Source organism: Nerophis ophidion, linkage group LG04, assembly GCF_033978795.1.
Source record: "Nerophis ophidion isolate RoL-2023_Sa linkage group LG04, RoL_Noph_v1.0, whole genome shotgun sequence".
Lineage (NCBI taxonomy): Eukaryota > Metazoa > Chordata > Actinopteri > Syngnathiformes > Syngnathidae > Nerophis > Nerophis ophidion.
This window is the reverse complement of record NC_084614.1, coordinates 7,286,126-7,302,143: the sequence shown is the minus strand read 5'-3', so window position 1 is coordinate 7,302,143 and position 16,018 is coordinate 7,286,126. Positions and strand designations below refer to the sequence as shown.

The 16,018-nt window shown below is 44.8% G+C and overlaps 1 long non-coding RNA gene across 1 annotated transcript in view; it reads left to right on the top strand.

The window, feature by feature from the left end:
* LOC133550508 (uncharacterized) overlaps window positions 1-13,535 on the top strand; it is a 51,240-nt gene extending 37,705 nt beyond the window's left edge. Inside the window, exons 4-6 of the long non-coding RNA XR_009806283.1 lie at window positions 12,728-12,787; window positions 13,116-13,175; window positions 13,397-13,535. This is a non-coding gene — a long non-coding RNA (uncharacterized LOC133550508). The remainder of the gene's footprint in view (window positions 1-12,727; window positions 12,788-13,115; window positions 13,176-13,396) is intronic.
* Window positions 13,536-16,018: the final 2,483 nt, after the last annotated feature.

Sequence of the window (16,018 nt, the reverse complement as noted above, 5' to 3'; positions counted from 1 at the left end):
ATAATGTTTCGGTGTTGTTTGCTTACGGATATTTGCTAGCGTCGTTTATTGAACAGGCGTCAAACTGCAGTCCACACGTATCTCTTATGTGTGACTGCCGTCTACTGGTCACACTTCTCACGACACTGTGTACCGAATAACATTGCTTGGAGGTCGGTAGGTACAGCCAGATTTAATACGTACATGCACCGTCCATTTTTGATGAAATGAAAGGATTTTCAAGTGCGAATGTCCTTGGTGTTCAATTCCCGTGACCTTGCCGAGCAGCAAGAATGTCCCGACCAAAACAGAAAAGCAGCAGTTCTATCCATGATTCATCGTTTGTGTTTTTCTCTGCTATTAGTGGCCTTGGAAGTGAAAAATCAATTGGGTTTTCAGCCACACAAAAAAAAACAAGAAAGCACATTAGACAGTAAGAAAGAGTAATGTAGAACTCCTGGAGAGTAATGTAGAACTCACTCCTGGAGAGTAATGTACAACTCCTGGTGAGTAATGTAGAACTCACTCCTGGAGAGTAATGTAGAACTCCTGGAGAGTGATGTAGGACTCCTGGAGAGTGATGTAGAACTCCTGGAGAGTAACATAGAACTCCATGAGAGTAATGTAGAACTCCTGGAGAGTGATGTAGAACTCCTGGAGAGTAATGTAGAACCCCTGGAGAGTAAGGTAGAACACACTCCTGGAGAGTAATGTAGAACTCCTGGAGAGGGATGTAGAACTCCTGGAGAGTAATGTAGAACTCCTGGAGAGTAACGTAGAACTCCTGGAGAGTGATGTAGAACTCCTGGAGAGTAATGTAGAACCCCTGGAGAGTAATGTAGAACTCCTGGAGAGTAAGGTAGAACTCACTCCTGGAGAGTAATGTAGAACTCACTCCTGGAGAGTAATGTAGAACTCCTGGAGAGTGATGTAGAACTCCTGGAGAGTAATGTAGAACTCCTGGAGAGTAAGGTAGAACTCACTCCTGGAGAGTAATGTAGAACTCCTGGAGAGTAATGTAGAACTCCTGGTGAGTAATGTAGAACTCCAGGAGAGTAATGTAGAACTCCTGGAGAGTGATGTAGAACTCCTGGAGAGTAATGTAGAACTCCTGGAGAGTAATGTAGAACTCCTGCAGAGTAAGGTAGAACACACTCCTGGAGAGTAATGTAGAACTCCTGGAGAGTGATGTAGAATTCCTGGAGAGTAACATAGAACTCCTGGAGAGTAATGTAGAACTCCTGGAGAGTGATGTAGAACTCCTGGAGAGTAAGGTAGAACTCACTCCTGGAGAGTAATGTAGAACTCACTCCTGGGGAGTAATGTAGAACTCCTGGAGAGTGATGTAGAACTCCTGGAGAGTGATGTAGAACTCCTGGAGAGTAATGTAGAACTCCTGGAGAGTAAGGTAGAACTCACTCCTGGAGAGTAATGTAGAACTCCTGGAGAGTAATGTAGAACTCCTGGTGAGTAATGTAGAACTCCAGGAGAGTAATGTAGAACTCCTGGAGAGTGATGTAGAACTCCTGGAGAGTAATGTAGAACTCCTGGAGAGTAATGTAGAACTCCTGGAGAGTAAGGTAGAACACACTCCTGGAGAGTAATGTAGAACTCCTGGAGAGTGATGTAGAATTCCTGGAGAGTAACATAGAACTCCTGGAGAGTAATGTAGAACTCCTGGAGAGTGATGTAGAACTCCGGGAGAGTAAGGTAGAACTCACTCCTGGAGAGTAATGTAGAACTCACTCCTGGGGAGTAATGTAGAACTCCTGGAGAGTGATGTAGAACTCCTGGAGAGTAATGTAGAACTCCTGGAGAGTAATGTAGAACTCACTCCTGGAGAGTAATGTAGAACTCCTGGAGAGTGATGTAGAACTCCTGGAGAGTAAGGTAGAACTCACTCCTGAAGAGTGATGTAGAACTCCTGGAGAGTGATGTAGAACTCCTGGAGAGTAATGTAAAACCCCTGGAGAGTAAGGTAGAACTCACTCCTGGAGAGTAATGTAAAACTCACTCCTGGAGAGTAATGTAGAACTCCTGGTGAGTAATGTAGAACTCACTCCTGGAGAGTAATGTAGAACTCCTGGAGAGTGATGTAGAACTCCTGGAGAGTAAGGTATAACTCACTCCTGAAGAGTAATGTAGAACTCCTGGAGAGTGATGTAGAACTCCTGGAGAGTAATATAAAACCCCTGGAGAGTAAGGTAGAACTCACTCCTGGAGAGTAATGTAAAACTCACTCCTGGAGAGTAATGTAGAACTCCTGGAGAGTGATGTAGAACTCCTGGGGAGTAATGTAGAACTCCTGGAGAGTAATGTAGAACTCCTGGAGAGTAAGGTAGAACTCACTCCTGGAGAGTATTGTAGAACTCCTGGAGAGTAAGGTAGAACTCACTCCTGGAGAGTAATGTAGAATTCCTGGAGAGTAAGGTAGAACTCACTCCTGGAGAGTAATGTAGAACTCCTGGTGAGTAATGTAGAACTCCTGGAGAGTAAGGTAGAACTCCTGGAGTGTAAGGTAGAACTCACTCCTGGAGAGTAATGTAGAACTCCTGGAGAGTAAGGTAGAACTCACTCCTGGAGAGTAATGTAGAATTCCTGGAGAGTAAGGTAGAACTCACTCCTGGAGAGTAATGTAGAACTCCTGGAGAGTGATGTAGAACTCCTGGAGAGTAAGGTAGAACTCCTGGAGAGTAAGGTAGAACTCACTCCTGGAGAGTAATGTAGAATTCCTGGAGAGTAAGGTAGAACTCACTCCTGGAGAGTAATGTAGAACTCCTGGAGAGTGATGTAGAACTCCTGGTGAGTAATGTAGAACTCCTGGAGAGTAATGTAGAACTCCTGGTGAGTAATGTAGAACTCACTCCTGGAGAGTAATGTAGAACTCCTGGAGAGTGATGTAGAACTCCTGGAGAGTAAGGTATAACTCACTCCTGAAGAGTAATGTAGAACTCCTGGAGAGTGATGTAGAACTCCTGGAGAGTAATATAAAACCCCTGGAGAGTAAGGTAGAACTCACTCCTGGAGAGTAATGTAAAACTCACTCCTGGAGAGTAATGTAGAACTCCTGGAGAGTGATGTAGAACTCCTGGGGAGTAATGTAGAACTCCTGGAGAGTAATGTAGAACTCCTGGAGAGTAAGGTAGAACTCACTCCTGGAGAGTATTGTAGAACTCCTGGAGAGTAAGGTAGAACTCACTCCTGGAGAGTAATGTAGAATTCCTGGAGAGTAAGGTAGAACTCACTCCTGGAGAGTAATGTAGAACTCCTGGAGAGTGATGTAGAACTCCTGGTGAGTAATGTAGAACTCCTGGAGAGTAAGGTAGAACTCCTGGAGAGTAAGGTAGAACTCACTCCTGGAGAGTAATGTAGAACTCCTGGAGAGTAAGGTAGAACTCACTCCTGGAGAGTAATGTAGAATTCCTGGAGAGTAAGGTAGAACTCACTCCTGGAGAGTAATGTAGAACTCCTGGAGAGTGATGTAGAACTCCTGGAGAGTAAGGTAGAACTCCTGGAGAGTAAGGTAGAACTCACTCCTGGAGAGTAATGTAGAATTCCTGGAGAGTAAGGTAGAACTCACTCCTGGAGAGTAATGTAGAACTCCTGGAGAGTGATGTAGAACTCCTGGTGAGTAATGTAGAACTCCTGGAGAGTACGCCATCTACAGTAGAGAAGCAAAACAACAAAGTCAAATAGCATTTGCAAAAGTGCTTGTAAAAAGAATGTGCATGACACAGTAAACAAACAGAAGATCTTCAGAGCGATTCATTGGTTCATTGAGGCTGTGGTGACATGAACGGACATTTTGACATTTTAGGAAAAAACGGTAATTTTTCAAGTTTCTTAAACCAACCTGTTTTTTTTTTGTCCTGACTAAGAGGAATGTTTCGATGGTGAAGGGGTGTTGAAAAATGTGTTGAAAGATTTTCTTTTAAATTGGTCGAGAAATTGTTTTTTAGGGCTGTAGGATTTTTTGGACCTATAAACCATCCCAGGTTTTATCAGCATTTCCACACATAACCAAAGTCACGCCAATCTATTTTGGGTCTTAAATCCTGCGCTTTTGTCTCCGTCCTGCACTATAAAGGTGCGAGAGGGCATTCGTTTCCAAAATAAGTCTGTTGTTCAGGATGATATCCCCCACCACAGTATACATTCTGCACTCTACACAATACATGAAGAAGATGGATTGACAATGGTCTACAGTACTTTAGCAAATTAGGACACGGAACACAATATGCTTAAAAAAAAAAGAAGTAAAAAATTAAACATACAAAAAAATTCTGTGTAACAGTGAGGGAACTCGAAATAAAAATCGGCTTTCAAATAAACTTACCGTACCTTATATTTTAGTCGACTAAATTTACTGTAGTTTTAGCTGACTAAAATGTTGTGTAATTTCGTTGACTAAATCAATTTAGATGACTCAAATTAGACCAAAACTACGATCCATTTTGGTGGAAAGTCTACAACCAAATGAAAAACTGAAAGTAGAGTCAAGGCTGAAATGAATGCGGAACATCACCGCTCCCGTCTAGAAATAATCATCCCTCTGTGATCAATGAATATGTATCCAATCAACAAATCATGTAAATGTATTCACCATCAAATGAAAGTGTGCTGCCTCTGACTGAAACATTCCTGTCCATGGATTTGCCTCCGGAGAGATTAATACTTGCTGGCCCCCTTTCCCTGGTTTTGTCCCGTGTTGTTGCCAAGCACAAAGATCCGTTTTCTAGCGGGTGAAATCGTCAGATTAGCAAGAAATAACGAGTCATGAGCAGATGTCTGTCGCCGTTAAAAAAAAAAAACGTGGCCATCAGAAATAGAGGTATAAAAGGAAACAGTTTTTGTCCCACAGAGTGCCGTGAAACCCGGAAGTGCCCCGGCGGGCTCGTTTTGAGACTCCAACATATGTTGCCAAGCTGTAAAAGTCAAGGAGACGAAAATCTGCCAAAGTTCTGCAAGGACCATCTCAGCGACACACCCACTTACCGGGGTATCAGGGTCAAAATTATCCAGACCAGCACCAGTCCACGTTCAGGAGTTGCAGTCATCAGTGAGAACTCCTGGAAAACTGTACGAAAATCTGCCAAACTTCTGCAAGGACCATTTCAGCGACACACGCATTTACCGGGGTATCAGGGTCAAAATTATCCAGACCAGCACCAGTCCACGTTCAGGAGTTGCAGTCATCAGTGAGAACTCCTGGAAAACTGTACGAAAATCTGCCAAACTTCTGCAAGGACCATTTCAGCGACACACGCATTTACCGGGGTATCAGGGTCAAAATCATAGAGACCAGCACCAGTCCACGTTCAGGAGTTGCAGTCATCAGTGAGAACTTCTGGAAAACTGTACGAAAATCTGCCAAACTTCTGCAAGGACCATCTCAGCGACACACGCACTTACCGGGGTTTCAGGGTCAAAATCATAGAGACCAGCACCAGTCCACGTTCAGGAGTTGCAGTCATCAGTGAGAACTCCTGGAAAACTGTACGAAAATCTGCCAAACTTCTGCAAGGACCATTTCAGCGACACACGCATTTACCGGGGTATCAGGGTCAAAATTATCCAGACCAGCACCAGTCCACGTTCAGGAGTTGCAGTCATCAGTGAGAACTCCTGGAAAACTGTACGAAAATCTGCCAAACTTCTGCAAGGACCATTTCAGCGACACACGCATTTACCGGGGTATCAGGGTCAAAATTATCCAGACCAGCACCAGTCCACGTTCAGGAGTTGCAGTCATCAGTGAGAACTCCTGGAAAACTGTACGAAAATCTGCCAAACTTCTGCAAGGACCATTTCAGCGACACACGCATTTACCGGGGTATCAGGGTCAAAATCATAGAGACCAGCACCAGTCCACGTTCAGGAGTTGCAGTCATCAGTGAGAACTCCTGGAAAACTGTACGAAAATCTGCCAAACTTCTGCAAGGACCATCTCAGCGACACACGCACTTACCGGGGTTTCAGGGTCAAAATCATAGAGACCAGCACCAGTCCACGTTCAGGAGTTGCAGTCATCAGTGAGAACTCCTGGAAAACTATACGAAAATCTGCCAAACTTCTGCAAGGACCATCTCAGCGACACACGCACTTACCGGGGTTTCAGGGTCAAAATCATCCAGACCAGCACCAGTCCACGTTCAGGAGTTGCAGTCATCAGTGAGAACTCCTGGAAAACTATACGAAAATCTGCCAAACTTCTGCAAGGACCATCTCAGCGACACACGCATTTACCGGGGTATCAGGGTCAAAATCATCCAGACCAGCACCAGTCCACGTTCAGGAGTTCTAGTCTTCATTGAGAACTCCTGGAAAACTGTACGAAAATCTGCCAAACTTCTGCAAGGACCATCTCAGCGACACACGCACTTACCGGGGTTTCAGGGTCAAAATCATCCAGACCAGCACCTGTCCACGTTCAGGCCTTGCAGTATTGATTGAGAACTCCTGTAAAACTTTTTGCACTCATCCAACATTGTGGCAAGTTGCTGACATTTCCAGTGCCCCGCAGCCAACTCTCTCCGCGGTATGACAAACGAAGCCGTGGTTCTTTTAGACCGAGGCGTTGGCATCATTCCTGCAGACTTTGACACGTCCTCCCAAGTCTTGGAGCATTTTATCAGGTGTGACTGGGCATTTTTACTCTACATATACACACACATCTCAACTGCATCCCTAACAAATACTTAACACCTCTACAGCATTTTAGCAAGCATTTCAGTACGTGTTTATTATTCAACTTTATCTCACCAAGAGACAAGACCAGAGAGAGTAGGATATATTTAGAGTAGTCAGTGGTCAGCTTGTGTAGACGGAAAAAACCCCATCATTTCCGCCATTAAACGTCATTAATATTCGAGTACAGTATACTTCTGACGAGTCATTTACTGCTAAAAGTTGAACTTTCACACACGTAAAGAAATGGCAAGTCCTTTGTTATCGACTTTTACGCCGAGTGGTTGCAAGTTCGGGTTCCTGAACGGACAGAAAACTCGGTGGTGTGTAAAAAAAAAAAAAAAAGGCCAATCAGGGTTTCTGCGCATTGTGTCCGCTAAGGGACTGTAGACCATTGTCAATCCATCTTCTTCATGCCATGTGTCCTGTATAGTGCAGAATGTATACTGTGGTGGGGGATGTCATCCTGAACGAGCTTTGCCGTCCACCTGCAACGCAAAAACTTTAACCTTAAAGTTTTCGTTGTATATTAGTGCGACCCCCACCCTTTTTAAGGGGACGGGCAATATGCGCATACGTATAGTTAGGAGGAGATGCCTCATTTAGCGCAAAAAAGTCGTCAGGTTTAAGCCAGGTTTCGCTGAGACAGATGACGTTAAGATTGTTGTCTCTGATGACCTCATTAACTAACAACGTTTTGGGAGACAATGATCTTATGTTTAAAAAGCCTATATTATAGGTAGTAGACTGTTTTAGGGAATTTTTGATCAAATTATCCGTAGTAGCAATATTAATAATGTTGTGTTTATTCTGCATAGTGCACTTAAAATAAATATGACCATATCTAGGAATTGATATGACGGGAATTTTCCGATTGTTTGTTTGGTGCTTTGATAAACTGAACGCATCATAGTTTGCCACCTCAGTAAAACGCATGTTCCGATTGTTTGTTTGGTGCTTTGATAAACTGAACGCATCATAGTAGAATGCATGTCCAACTCCGAAACAATCAAAGCAGAAAAAACTTGTTCTAACTTAACAGACTCCTTACCTAGGCCAGTAGGCTCGTGTGTTCCTTTTAAATCCGGCTTCAGGATGGAGGGAAGCGGTGTTCTGTGGGGATTCAGCTTTTGCTTTGTTTTAAGCCCCGCTCAGCATCCGCGTTTCCGCTTCTGATCACACCGCTTGCGTCTGTTCCTTTGATGGCCCCCGCTGGTACTATACTCCCCTGCTTCACAGGCCGCTGGATTTAGCCGGTGAAGTATTCCCATGCTAGCTAGCAGGTTTAGCAAGCACACGTCTATCAGACCAAAACGGCCTGATCTGTCCACATCCAGAAGTGTCTGGCGGTCGTAAGTGATCACGGAGTTACCATGATATAAGCCAGCCATGAAGTTTGCAGAATTGTCCGGTATTTTTGCCAAATGTTCCATCTTCACCAGGAGCTTCTCGATGCTGCAGCCCGTCCGGGCGTCGCCATCTTGAACCATCCAATGTGGCCCCAACGAGGCCGCAAAAATTTCCCCAAGGTGCCACCTATGTCGCCCAAATGTGGTCACAATGTGGTCACAATGCAGATCCAAAATGGCCCCAATGTGGCCCCAATGTGATCACAATGTGGCCCCAATGTGTCCCCAATGAGACCCCAAAGTGGCCCCAATGTGGTCCCAATGTGAAGTGAATTATATTTATATAGCGCTTTTCTCTAGTGACTCAAAGCGCTTTACATAGTGAAACCCAATATCTGAGTTACATTTAAACCAGTGTGGGTGGCACTGGGAGCAGGTGGGTAAAGTGTCTTGCCCAAGGACACAACGGCAGTGACTAGGATGGCGGAAGCGGGAATCGAACCTGCAACCCTTTGAGTTGCTGGCACGGCCACTCTACCAACCGAGCTATGCCGCCCCAATGTGGCCCCAATGTATTCCCTAAGTGGCCCCAATGTGGTAAAATTTGGCCCCAATTTATTCCCTAAGTGGCCCCAATGTGGTCAAATTTGGCCCCAATTTATTCCCTAAGTGGCCCCAATGTGGCCCCAATGTATTCCCAAAGTGGCCTCAAAGTGGGCCTGAAGTGGCCCCAATGTGGCGTCAATGTATTCCCTAAGTGGCCCCAATGTGGCCCCAATGTATTCCCTAAGTGGCCCCAATGTGGCCCCAATGTATTCCCAAAGTGGCCTCAAAATGGGCCCAAAGTGGCCCCAATGTGGTCTCAATGTATTCCCAAAGTGGGCCCAATGTGGCCCCAATGTGGCCTCGACATCACTTGCATGCACACTTTGATTAAGTGAAAACAAAGGAAGTGGACCTGGAGGAAGTCGCTACTACTACAAAATAAAATGAAAGTATTTTTTTACATGTTTTTCCCCGAAAGTGGATATTGTAATGAAATATCCATTTCTGCTGGCAGCCGTGTCTTTCCTCCGCACACGAGTGACGTCGTTTGCCCAAAACAATCCAACTCAGGTCACATTGTGTTGAGGCCGAAGTCACACGTGACAACAATCTGACGGCAAAAGATCCGATATGTGTCACTTGAGGGCAGAACAATGAGATTGGGTGTGCAGTGTAAAGGTGTGCATGTTGCAGATGAATGGACACCACATCATTGATTTATTGTGCACCGGGGAGCAGTGAAGGGCCTGCAGGACTCAGACGGTGGTAAGTAACCAGTCTACAGAAAAAGCAGAAACAAAGGAAGCAGTACTGGAGATAATACCAAAGCTGGACAGGAACTGAAGAACAAAACCCACAAATTAACCCCAAGCAGTCATGTGACAGACAAAGAAAAATATCATTCCAACCAAGACCGAGGCCAACAAATAGAAACAAGTGTTGCTTGGTGCCTACCAAAGAAGAGTCCGGAACATAAGATCCCAAGAAAAAGAGCGGCGTGCATGTGACAATACATACTTGGAAGTCTGCCAGCACAGACGTGTCCTCCAAACTAAAGTGCAAGGGGAAAATCCAAGGTACTTGCAGAAAATACACGCTTACAAAGGACAAGAGTAATAAAATAGGAAGAACACAACAAGGACAAAACCCCGGGCCGAACAACCGATAAGTTCCATTTAGAGGAGGTCTGCTTTTTTTAGTTAGTTGAGATTCGTCATTAAATAGGTCATTCGACTATTTTGGTTGTACGTTTTGTTGATTTAGATAACTCCCGTCTGACAAAGTGGAAATAGATTTGAGTTCCTCAAGGAACAAAGCTGAATGTCGATGAGCAGTGCCCTAATCCAACTGGCCATTGAATCCTAGTTCTCAAACCTTTTCCGGCGAGTAGCAACCCAGAAAACTCCATAAGTACACCATAATCACCGACATTAAAATACAGTAGCATAATAGGCCCATTAGTTCATTAAAACATAAGAACAGGTTTTATTTAACGAGTATATTTAATATTTTTGGCCTCTGTAACATTACACACATTTTGACCGGTAACACCGTGTTTGAATATAGGAAAATAAAACACTGTACTTCAATCGTGAAACAAATCCGGGGCGTACCACAAGACGGCGCCTGCGTACCACAGTTTGAGAATCCCTGCTGTGCACCGCAGCTGCGCAGGGAGCTACTGGAATCCGTCTCCCAAGCTATGTTTCCGTTGAAGTTTTTCGCAAATGAAGTCGCCATTTCTAAAAATTTGACAAAGTACATTTGCGACTCGGAGCTGTTTCCACTAAAAGGTGTTTTGCGTCACCGGCCAGAATTCTCTTTAAATCTTGAAACAACGTTGCAAAAATATTAAGAGGCAGTGGAAGTTGGAAGTTCCTTGGAGTAGCCCAGTCCATCCAGCTGGGTTCTTGGACATCTGGCAACCTCAGTGACGCGCATGAACGGATGAATGAGATTCCCACTGTCCCTACCCACTATCTAGCGAAACCACAGCCAAGGGAACGGGCTTGGCAGAATCAGCGGGGAAAGAAGACCCTGTTGAGCTTGACTCTAGTCTACAATTGTGAAGAGACATGAGGGGTGTAGAATAAGTGGGAGGATATAGGAAAATAAAACACTGTACTTTAATCGTGAAACAAATCCGGGCCGTACCACAAGACGGCGCCTGCGTACCACAGTTTGAGAATCCCTGCTGTGCACCGCAGCTGCGCAGGGAGCTACTGGAATCCGTCTCCCAAGCTATGTTTCCATTCAAGTTTTTCGCAAATGAAGTCGCCATTTCTAAAAATTTGACAAAGTACATTTGCGACTCGGAGCTGTTTCCACTAGAGGGTGTTTTGCGTCACCAGCCAGAATTCTCTTTAAATCTCGAAACAGCGTTGCAAAAATATTAAGAGGCAGTGGAAGTTTGAAGTTCCTTGGAGTAGCCCAGTCCATCCAGCTGGGTTCTTGGACATCTGGCAACCTCAGTGACGCGCATGAACGGATGAATGAGATTCCCACTGTCCCTACCCACTGTCTAGCGAAACCACAGCCAAGGTAACGGGCTTGGCAGAATCAGCGGGGAAAGAAGACCCTGTTGAGCTTGACTCTAGCCTGCAATTGTGAAGAGACATGAGGGGTGTAGAATAAGTGGGAGGATATAGGAAAATAAAACACTGTACTTTAATCGTGAAACAAATCCGGGGCGTACCACAAGAGGGCGCCTGCGTACCACAGTTTGAGAATCCCTGCTGTGCGCCGCAGCTGTGCAGGGAGCTACTGGAATCCGTCTCCCAAGCTATGTTTCCATTCAAGTTTTTCGCAAATTAAGTCGCCATTTCTAAAAATTTGACAAAGTACATTTGCGACTCGGAGCTGTTTCCACTAAAGGGTGTTTTGCGTCACCAGCCAGAATTCTCTTTAAATCTCGAAACAACGGTGCAAAAATATTAAGAGGCGGTGGAAGTTTGAAGTTCCTTGGAGTAGCCCAGTCCATCCAGCTGGGTTCTTGGACATCTGGCAACCTCAGTGACGCGCATGAACGGATGAATGAGATTCCCACTGTCCCTACCCACTATCTAGCGAAACCACAGCTAAGGGAACGGGCTTGGCAGAATCAGCGGGGAAAGAAGACCCTGTTGAGCTTGACTCTAGTCTGCAATTGTGAAGAGACATGAGGGGTGTAGAATAAGTGGGAGGATATAGGAAAATAAAACACTGTACTTTAATCGTGAAACAAATCCGGGCCGTACCACAAGACGGCGCCTGCGTACCACAGTTTGAGAATCCCTGCTGTGCACCGCAGCTGCGCAGGGAGCTACTGGAATCCGTCTCCCAAGCTATGTTTCCATTCAAGTTTTTCGCAAATTAAGTCGCCATTTCTAAAAATTTGACAAAGTACATTTGCGACTCGGAGCTGTTTCCACTAAAGGGTGTTTTGCGTCACGAGCCAGAATTCTCTTTAAATCTCGAAACAACGGTGCAAAAATATTAAGAGGCGGTGGAAGTTTGAAGTTCCTTGGAGTAGCCCAGTCCATCCAGCTGGGTTCTTGGACATCTGGCAACCTCAGTGACGCGAATGAACGGATGAATGAGATTCCCACTGTCCCTACCCACTATCTAGCGAAACCACAGCCAAGGGAACGAGCTTGGCAGAATCAGCGGGGAAAGAAGACCCTGTTGAGCTTGACTCTAGTCTGCAATTGTGAAGAGACATGAGGGGTGTAGAATAAGTGGGAGGATATAGGAAAATAAAACACTGTACTTTAATCGTGAAACAAATCCGGGGCATACCACAAGAGGGCGCCTGCGTACCACAGTTTGAGAATCCCTGCTGTGCACCGCAGCTGCGCAGGGAGCTACTGGAATCCGTCTCCCAAGCTATGTTTCCATTGAAGTTTTTCGCAAATGAAGTCGCCATTTCTAAAAATTTGACAAAGTACATTTGCGACTCGGAGCTGTTTCCACTAAAGGGTGTTTTGCGTCACCAGCCAGAATTCTCTTTAAATCTCGAGAGTAGCCCAGTCCATCCAGCTGGGTTCTTGGACATCTGGCAACCTCAGTCTGTTACACATGGCTCCTTTAAGTATTGCATTTGTATGAAATTTATATCAAAGACTTCTTAATTTCTGTTGAGATACTGTTGATTTATTCTGCTCCTTCCTGTCGTTGCACACCATCAGGTTTCCGTAGTCTCCTGTAACTCCTCCCCTTCCTCCTCACTTCCCTCTTGCGATGCTGAGGTGAGTTGTGTCCAAATTGGTGTCTTGTTGTATGTGGTTTTCTAACAAAAACAAACATTTTATTTTTTCAATCCTGGCCCTATATTGTTTACTTTTACGTACCCTTAAGATATTTAGTGTTTTTGTGTCGTTTTAACCGCTACTTTGAGCACTACAAGCGTTTTTGTGAGTGACAACTGTTGGCGCGATTTGTTTGAAGCAGTCCTCACAACGTAGGCTGTTGGTAAAATGTGTGTTAAATATTGCGTTTGTATGAATTTTATATCCTTACTTTTTGTTGACATACTGTTAATTTATTCTGCTCCTTCCTGTCGTTGCACACCATCAGGTTTCCGTAGTCTCCTGTAACTCCTCCCCTTCCTCCTCACTTCCTGCTTGCGATGCTGAGGTGAGTTGTGTCCAAATTGGTGTCTTGTTGTATGTCGAACGGTTTATTTTTGTAATCCTCGCCCTATATTGTTTACTTTTACGTACCGTTAAGATACTGAGTGTTTTTGTGTCGTTTTAACCGCTACTTTGAGTGCTAGAAGCGTTTTTGGGAGTGACAAGTGTGGATTTGTTTGAAGAGGTCCTCACAATGTTGGTAAAATGTGTGTTTTATTTGTGTAGGAAGCAGAGCGATACAAGGAGTCACATATATGTCCATCCATCCATTTTCCACCGCTTATTCCCTTTGGGGTCACGATGGCGCTGGTGCCTATTTCAGCTTCAATCGGGCGGAAGGCGGTGTACATCCTGGACAAGCCGCCACCTCATCGCAGGTCACATGTATGTGTAATACTGTAAATGTATTTTTTCTTTCCATTTTGGGAGAAAAACAATATATGTATTCCATGTAATGGCAAATGGTGTTCACCTAAATATTGTAGAATTATGCACAAACATATTATCAAACTATTTTTAAAATAGAAATAATTACTACTAATAATGATTTCAAAGCAAGTTATCCATCAATGTAAAAGTAGCTATAGATTTCATGGTCAAATTGCGAAATTGACTGTGCTTTTTACAGCATTTTTGTCAAAGCTCATCCGTGCCTCGTGACGAGCGCACCGCCGGCCACGCCCACTTGCGCTCTCTCAGCTGACAGCGCGCTCGGACACGCCCCTGCTCGCGCTGAGAGTAGCACGCCCACGCAGATACAAGCCTGCAGACAATTGCCTTTGCACACACCTGTAATTGATGAGGGCGAGCTGCTTAAAAGCCCAGTTGGACCCAGGGATCCTCGCGGGAACTTAGTTCTCATATGGTGAGCCAAGTTTTTCATGGTGTATCTGTTTTCCTTCCGTTGCCCTGGATTTCGACTGCCTCCCTCGTTCCTCGACTCCTCGCTCGCCCCACGACTCTGACGCCTCTCTCTCGCCCCGGACCCCCTGCATGCCCCATGGATGGCCTCGTTTGTTCGCTCTCGTCAAAACTTGGTAACACACACTCCAGTTAATCTACACACATAGTCACACGCATACACTCTTGGATTTCGTTACACTCCATTGAAGTGAAGTGAATTATATTTATATAGCGCTTTTCTCAAGTGACTCAAAGCGCTTTGCATAGTGACACCCAATATTAAAGTTACATTTAAACCAGTGTGGGTGGCACTGGGAGCAGGTGGGTAAAGTGTCTTGCCCAAGAACTCAACGGCAGTAACTAGGATGGCACAAGCGGGAATCGAACCTGCAACCCTCAAGTTGCTGACACAGCCACTCTACCAACCGAGCTATGCCGCCCCATTATATAGTTCAGTAGTATTGTTTGTTATTATTATATACACATTCAATCAATCAATCAATGTTTATTTATATAGCCCCAAATCACAAATGTCTCAAAGGACTGCACAAATCATTACGACTACAACATCCTCGGAAGAACCCACAAAAGGGCAAGGAAAACTCACATCCAGTGGGCAGGGAGAATTCACATCCAGTGGGACGCCAGTGACAATGCTGACTATGAGAAACCTTGGAGAGGACCCCCCCCCCCCCACTCTAGGGGACCGAAAGCAATGGATGTCGAGCGGGTCCAACATGATACTGTGAAAGTTCAATCCATAGTGGCTCCAACACAGCCGCGAGAGTTCAGTTCAAAGCGGATCCAAGACAGCAGCGAGAGTCCCGTCCACAGGAGACCATCTCAAGCGGAGGCGGATCAGCAGCGTAGAGATGTCCCCAATCGATACAGGCGAGCGGTCCATCCTGGGTCTCGACTCTGGACAGCCAGTACTTCATCCATGGTCATCGGACCGGACCCCCTCCACAAGGGAGGGGGGGACATAGGAGAAAGAAAAGAAGCGGCAGATCAACTGGTCTAAAAATTAGGTCTATTTAAAGGCTAGAGTATACAGATGAGTTTTAAGACTACATATATAATACATTTATTACCACCCTCTGGTGTCCGTTTGCCGTCACATCCCTGTGTGTAAACCATAACAAGTTTTCTCTAAAATAACAGTACTTTTTTTTTTTTTTTTACTGTAATAAACTGGTGCCGTTTCGGCATTTACATGTACAGTAACACACAGAAAAACCTACACTCGTCGATTCGGGGTAAAACAAAGTTCGGCAGATCAGGTGCCAAAATTGTCCTGTAAAATTGCAGATTTTAAAAAGCAAATGTACATTTTACAGTAAAATTCTGGCAACTGAGCTGCCTTTTTTTCTTATCCTAAAAACAGCAGTACTGTTTTTCCACTTACAGTTATATACACTACATTTTGAGGTGAATTTAGTGCATTTTTTTTTGTTACATTTTTTATTTTTTTTTAAATTCTACTTATAAAATGGTGTAATAATGGTATTCACTGTTAAAAGCGGCCCTCTGCGGTGTGGCCCTCAGTGAACAGGACTTCGACACCTCTGGTCTAAGAGCGGATGCATGAGAACATCCATAGACCGGCTCTTTAATGCTACCTCTAAGTAGCTCCATTTACATCAGCCATTAAAATAACAGTATAAAAATAGGTAATTGTAGCACAGACATTTTTATGTGGTTCTTTACTACGGACTACGTGGTTATATGGCGCGGCGGGGATGGAAGGATGAGTTACAGGCCGCTTTAATGACTGCAACGCGAGTCTCTGGCCCCCTCACGCTGAAAGTGAACTCCCGACAACATGACGAAAATACAAAAAAATCCAACATTTGATGTCTTTTATCTTAGTTTAGTTCAAACGCCAGTCTCTCTGCTTTCATTTGGACAGCCGCGCTTCTCTCTGTGGGGCTGGTTTGCCTGCAG